This window comes from Echinops telfairi, unplaced genomic scaffold (genome assembly GCF_000313985.2).
Source record: "Echinops telfairi isolate 266 unplaced genomic scaffold, ASM31398v2 ScPeMD7_2;HRSCAF=8, whole genome shotgun sequence".
NCBI classification, from domain to species: Eukaryota; Metazoa; Chordata; class Mammalia; order Afrosoricida; family Tenrecidae; genus Echinops; species Echinops telfairi.
The window spans coordinates 8,410,649-8,417,628 of NW_022103898.1; the positions used below are offsets into that span (position 1 = coordinate 8,410,649).

The following is a 6,980-nucleotide window of genomic DNA, read 5'->3' on the forward strand; positions in this document are numbered from 1 at the left end:
GGTTCTGAGGGGTATAAAGTGGGGAGCCAGGACACAGACACCTGAGGTCCCCGGAGAAGCAGAATCCAAAGGTGAGGGGCTGGGAGTGTGTTGGGGGAGGACAGGCCAGGGGACCTGGTCACCAAGTAGTTCTTGTCACACACAGGCCACCATATGCTCAGGCTCAAGGATCATCTCGGGAACCCTCAGGCGCAGGAGCATACACAGGCTCCCCCTTCCGGGACAGGACGGAGGCGCAGAGAGGTGCTCAGACTGTCCAAGGCCACACAGCCACTCACTGGGGCTGGGCGTGAGCCAGACCTTCAGCTGTACACAAGGGCCTCAATGGAGGCAGGAGAGATGCCACAGGTGAGTCCCTGCGGTCCCAGGGTGAAGACAGAGCCTTCCAGGGATGCAAGAGCTGTCCTGGAGACAGGCGTTCTCACCGCAAGGCTGAGGGGAAACTGGTGCCCTGTGTCGTTGAAACGAGTAGAGAAGGGAAGTCTGAGTGGCTGGGGCGGGGTTCAAAGGCCCCTGCTCCACCGTGTCCCCCACAGTGGGGCACACTCGCTCCTGCCAGCCACCTGTGTGGCCACCCAGAGTCCCAGCCCCAGCCCATCTACCCCCACCTCCAGTCCAAATAGCACCTTCACTACCCAGGGCAGAGAGGGGCGGACATCTCAGAACATTTGGGCTAGGGGAGGGGTTCCAACATTGAGTCCAGGTGGGGCCTGGCTGGGAGCGGCAGGGGGAGACTTTGCTGAACTGTCCTCCATTCCAGACAGCAAAACCTGGAGTTCACTTCGCCATTGACTGCAGGCCGAGCAAACCAACCCCCACCCAGCCTCAACTCCCCTCTCCTGCAAAATGGGTACCAGCCCCCCAGGGCCCACACATTGCCTTCCTCCCTAGTCCAGCTAAGGCCCGTCCAACCCTTGCAGCCCAAGGGAGCCGAGGTGGCTCCAGACACAGAGACACATCCCTGCCACCTCTCCAGGCTGTCCCTGGTCCCCAGAGGAGCAAAGGGCATTTCCCCCAAAGGTCAGTGACCTAGTCAAGGTCACACGGGGTGAGGAAGTGGCAGAGCTGAGATTGATCCTACTCAGCCAGCCTTCCTCTCTCTGCCTCAGGCACCAGCTGGGACAAGGGGCTGCCCCCCTCCCCCAAATCTGGGGATTTTCCCCGGGGGAAGGGAGGGGAAGATCCAGCTCCTCCGTCCTCCTCCAAACCTCAGAGCTGGAAGGAGTGTGTGAAGACAGATGGGGTGTCAGCAGCCCTGGGGGACAGGGGGCAGAGGCAGCAGAGCAGCCCCGGGCTCTGGCACTGTCGTTGTGTGACCTTGGGCAAATCCCTGTGGTCTCTGGGCCCCCCACAGAGAGAGCAGATGGGGCAGGTGGAGCCGGAGGGGAGAGGGGGAGGTTGTGTCTGTGCCCCCCGCCCACAGAGCTCCTTGGCTCCATTCACCCCACCACCACCACCATCTTCCCAGGAGAACCTCAGGCCCTTCTCAAGGCCCCCACTGGACCCACCTGGGCAGACTCTCAGCCTGCACCAGAGCCCAGCTGCAGGGTGGTCATGACAATGCTGTCTCTGCCTGCACAGTCCACTGGCCTGGTCCACTGGCACCGCTGCCCCAGCAGCCCTCTCTCTCCTTGACCAGTAGCTCCCCTCGGGGCATCTTACCAACACCTGCCTGCCGTGTGCAGCTGTCCCAGCCGTTCAGAGAAGGGCCGGGCAGCTGAGGGAGGAGTGGGACTCTCACAGAGAGAAAGGGACGTCCCATTTCTCCTTCAGGGAACTGAGGAGTCCAGGGTCCCTGGCCCTGGACACACAGATCGGAGGAGAGGCGAGGAGGTGGCTGTTTTTATCTGCAGCACCTTGGACAAGCCGAGGGGGACTCGGATTTTCATCTGAAAAACGGGGGCGAGGAAGGGGTCCTTGGGGAGGGACAGTCTGGCACACAGGGGCTGGCCCCTCTCATGCAGCCAGAGCCCTTGTGGAAACCTTTCACTCAGAGGCCAAGCATCAGTCTGAATGGTGCGGAGGGGCAGGGAGGGGAGGAGGCTGTTGGGGGAACATGGGGATGCCAAGCGAGTGGGCAGCAGCCTAACCCTTGCGTTTCTCTGCTGTGCCCCATCCACCTGGTCAGCACGCTCTGGAGAAGAACCAGGGCAAAACCCAACCATTTCCATTCAGACGCGCCGCGTTTCGAACCTGGCCTTCCCCCGCGTCCACCCTCAGTTTCTCCTTCCATGGGACAGGGAGAGCCACTCTCCCCCCCTCTGGCCCCCAGATCGATACAGCGACCAGAGGGCAGCTGGCCTTTGGGAGTGGAGGTGCTAAGGCTCTGCGGAAGCTAGCGCGTGAGCCCACCCCTGCCCCCCACGCTGCACCCCGCCCACCACCCCTTGAGTGCCGTGTGCGCGCCTGCCGAGCGCGCGCGTGCGCGTGTGTGACTCAAGGTCTATTCATAGCCCAGCTCCACCAGCTGCACCGTCACAAGCAGCGGCCTCAGCCCATATTATTATTTCAATTACCATCTGAATTAAAAGTTTGAGCAGCGATCAGCCCACGTAGAGAGGGGAAGAGGGAACAGGAGAAAAATAAAGACGAAAAAGAGGAGAAGGGTTGTGCCCGAGATCCCCCACACACCCCGAGGGGCGCTTAGCCGCTTCCACCGCCAGAAGCCGGCTTCAGGGTCCCGCCAGCCCCCAGGATTTTGGCCCACCCCTCGCCCAGGGCCCAAGGCCCTGTGGGGGAATGGGAGGACCACGCTGACATGACAGAACACAGGCAGCTACTTTGAGAACCAAATCATTCCGCCTAGACTCTTTGGCATTGGGGCGTGCCAGGCTCAGAGAGGGTGAGGAACCGACTTAAGGTCACACAGGAAGCCACACCCAAGGCTCCTCTTGCCAGGCTGGTGCCAGCCACCAAATTTCCTCAGACCTGATTCCCCACCAGCCGCTGACTCCATCCAACGCTGACATCTGTGGGTGGCCCTGAGTTAGAGGGGGGGCCCACTGGTTCCTAACCCCTCTCCTGTCTGCAGGGGGCCTGATTCTGCAACCCACGGCCAGGACTCTCACAGCTCAGCCATCAGCAGCCCCAACCCCAGACCTCACCAACCATAGCCCGATTGCCCATCTGTGCTCGTGGGTGCAGGGCACAGAACCCTGGGCCAGGGAGCTGGCCACCTGCCCCCAGTCCAGCTCTATGAGCAATTTGCCCAGGTCAATTCTCACTTGTGGTCTCTGCCACCCAGTCCCTGCACGTCTGCATCTGTCTTCAGAATGGATCCCCCAGAGGATCCCCAAGGGGGGTTCATACTGTGGGGGCGACCAGACCATCTCCTGCCAAGCCTCAACCCAGGGGAGGAGCATTTCCCACTCTTCTCCCAGGATGTCCCGGTGGGCGGGGGGAATTAATCTAACTGGTGCCTCCACTTCCTTCTGGGTGACCTTGGGCAAATTGGGGAGGTTCTCTGAGCTGGGGGTCCCCATCATCTGTAACACGGGGACACCAAGATCAACCCGCAGGGTTTGCTAGGAGGATGGCAATGGCAACTGCAGAAGCCCCTGGTCTGAGGCCTGGTGAGAGGAGCCATGCTTCCAGGTGAAGAAACTGGGAGGGATGGGGGCTGCTTCTGGGCTACCCCTCATGGCCATCAGAGAAAAATGGGATTCAGGAGGCCGTCCATCACTCCACTGGACCCTTTTGATAGGTCCCTGGCAGGTAGTCATCTGGATCTACTGGAACAGCTCTGAGAGTGAGGTGCCCACTGCTTCTCGGAACACCCACCGCTGCTCTACCCACTGCCACTTCAAGCTCTGAGAATTTTCTAGATGGGACCATGAGACCTTGCAGCCTCACCCCCAAACCAGGCTGCCCAGGCCCGGGGTTGTCTCAAGATGAGCCACATGGAGGGGGTGGGTCGTGCCCGGGGCAGGAAGGTGGGGTATGTTGCTAAGGAGCAGAGGAGGGAGGGAAACTGAATGAAGTCTGAAGTGGCCCGAAAAACTCCAGGACCCTAGTCTGCCTGTCCTGCTTGTCAGTCTTTCGCTAGGCAAGGCAGGGAGCCAGGAGCCCAGGGGTCAGCCCCAGCTCTGCCTCCTCCAGCCCTAAGGCCTCACTGTGACCTGGGAGCGAGGGGTAGGGGGCATTCCTCTTTGCACCCTGAGCATTGCCTTCCACTTTGGTAGAACTCAGGCACCGGACCAGTGATTGAAGTTCCAAGCCCTCTGTCTGGTGGAGATACCTCAAGGCTCCCCTTGATAGCTGGGTCACCACCCCCACCACCAGGACAGGCATGCTGAGTCACAGGGCCCCTTGAGTGCCTGAGATTTGGGGGCTACAGTTCCTTTCTCATCTTCTCTCCTGTTCCCTGCCTTCTTGTCCAGTGTCTCTCGAATTACCCTTGATGTTCCAGCAACCCCATTTTACAGGTGGAGACCTGGAGGCCTAGGGACGGGAGGCTGCCCGCTCAAGGTCAAGGAGAGATGGGAAAGTCACCCTCCCCCACTGCCCCCAGGAGAACAGTGGGACTCAAGGGCACCCTTTTCAGGAGAGTCACCCATATCTGGCTTGGCCAGCTCTTCTCTGCACAGATGTGTGTGCTCTGCCCGGAGGAGGCAGGGAACCTATCCAAGGTCGCAGGGTAAACCAATGAGGTTCTTGTCTCCCGAGGCCCAGAGCCAGTGGGCATCAACAGAGTCTGGCTTTGCCTGTCCCTAGGATCTCCCCAAGATTAGAGGCCTGTGTCCTGCTTGACTGTCCCCAGGAGCCCCCAGCACCTGGGATTGCAGGAGGGGGTGGGGAGCAGGAGAGATCGTTGTGGGCTGCCTGTTGGTCCCACCCTCCCTGTCCCTCTGTCCCTCTGCCCCCCTCCTGCTCCTTCTCCCCTCGTGCAGGGGAGAGCGGCGGTGATGTAATGTGCTCTGCTTTGGTCCTGGTGCCAATCTCAGAAGAGACGACAGATTGCGTGAGCCAAATTTGGCATCCTAGGGGGAGAGGCATGAAAAGTGGAGATGTGGAGGAGAGAATGGAGGAGCCTGGGGAGGTACAGGAGAAGGCCCCCTGCCCCAGGACCCCGGTGGGGTCTCCCCACCCCCCACTCCGAGCTGCATCCACCTAGCCCCAGCCCATCTGGCCTCTCTCGGGTTCCCTTGCTCACATGGAGAACCCAGCCTAGCTGCTCCCCCGGACCCTCCAGCCCAGTGCTGCCAGTCCCACCACCCACCACCCCCAACAGGCCGCTCCAGTTCCTTTCCCACCGTCGCTAGTCTCCTGGTTACCATGTTGCCGGTTGTCATGTCGCTTACATGTCCTCGTGACTCAGTGGTCCCTGCAGAGGGGCCCCCTCCTCCTCACACCCACCTCAGCATCCGCCCCCGCTGCCCCCAGATCCACATTAAGAACCAGCCTGCCCTGTGAGCCTACACTGTTCCCCCACCCTCCCCTCCTGTCTAAGCAGCAGCTTCTGCAGCATCTCTGAGCCCGGGCTCCAGTCTCTGAACCGCACATCTCTTCAGAACCTGCACACTGCTTTCAGAAATCAGCTGGTGCCTGGAAAAGGCTCAGCAACCCTAGCAGGCTGATACCAAACATCCCCATTCTCCAAGTGGAGAAACCAAGGCTCAGAGAAGCCAAGTCAGCTGAGCAAGGTCACTCAGCAGAGACTCAACAAGCACACGGTATCTGTCTGCTCCAAAGACTTTTTATCAAAAGACTTTTCCAGGCTGACCCAAGGGACACCTAAGCCCCAGACAGACCCCGCTAGTTCCCAGACACTGATGTTCTCAGTGGCTTCTCTCCTTCAGGCCACATGCCCCCACCCACCCCATTAACTGCTCACGAAGACAAAATGCATCCTTGAGGCCATCCGCCCAGCACTTTCCACAGCCTGCAAACAGCCCTCAGCTGATGTGAGCCCTTAGAAGTCAGTGGGACAGAGACTGATGAAGGAAGCGGGACTTGCCCATAGTGGGGGTCTCAGGGCCAGGTGAGCTGACTGCTGGGAGCCTGAATGGCTGGTGTATGAGGCCCACAGCACCCCCGTGGAAAAGCACAGCAAGAGTCCACCCCCCTCAAATGGAGAAGGGAGCCCAAGGCTCTGGGGTCAGTCTTCTCAGCTTCAATGGCCTTGGCTCGGCCTTGTGGCCCCCGAGTCCTTGTCCCACTACCCTTTGCTGCCACTGCTTCTTCAGTCCTTATCCTAGGTCAAGCCTGGGCCACAGGTGGCTCTCGGGCCCTGAAGTCCTGCTAACAGTGCCCCATCCCACCCCAACAAAGACCCCAACCTAGAGGTCACAGGACTGGGCAAGGAGGTGTGGATATTTCTCTCTCTCTCTCTCTCTCTCTCTCTCACACACACACACACACACACACACACACACACACACTGTTCCTCCTGCTCCCCTCAATCTACCTCTAGGTCAGCCTACTGCTCTTGAGGTACCCACCTGTCTAAGGCAGAACACCTGTGCCTCTGTCTAATGCACCCCACACACAAACTCCCACCCCCAAGGTTCCACTTACTGTCTCTGCATCTCCTCCTGACCCCAGGGCAGACAGGGCACTTGGAGCAGAGGTGTATGTGGGGGGCAAATCGGAGCAGTCCCTGCGTGCTTGCGTGGCTCCCAGCCTGCCTCCACCTGCAAGCCAGGCTATGCTACAGCTGCACTACAGCAGGGACCGCCTGCCCTCAGGTTGCCTGGAACAAAGCCCATGCTGGACACAGGACAAGTGGGTTTTGTTCTGGGTCCGACGGCGGAGCTATTGTCAAACATGCTGCTGTTGGGGGACTTGGATGGAAAGGGGACCCTTTGCCTCATGTGACCCTCCCTGAAACATCTGCAGATCCTGGGCTTGACAACTGGGGGTGGATGGAAGCAAGGAAAGGTCGTAGCCGGGGCAAGAGGTCAAGGCGTCCTTCCACTCCCTATTCCCAGCCAACAGCCCGGCTGCTACACTAGGACGCACAGACGCACGGGAGTCCGCGG

General features: G+C 60.0%; 1 protein-coding gene across 1 annotated transcript in view; it reads right to left on the minus strand.

The window, feature by feature from the left end:
• The window catches only part of KCNJ4 (potassium inwardly rectifying channel subfamily J member 4), a 25,283-nt gene extending 18,748 nt beyond the window's left edge, over window positions 1–6,535 (minus strand). The window contains exon 1 of the mRNA XM_004700252.2: window positions 6,517–6,535. The gene's annotated coding sequence lies outside the window, so the exon portion shown is untranslated. The remainder of the gene's footprint in view (window positions 1–6,516) is intronic.
• Window positions 6,536–6,980: the final 445 nt, after the last annotated feature.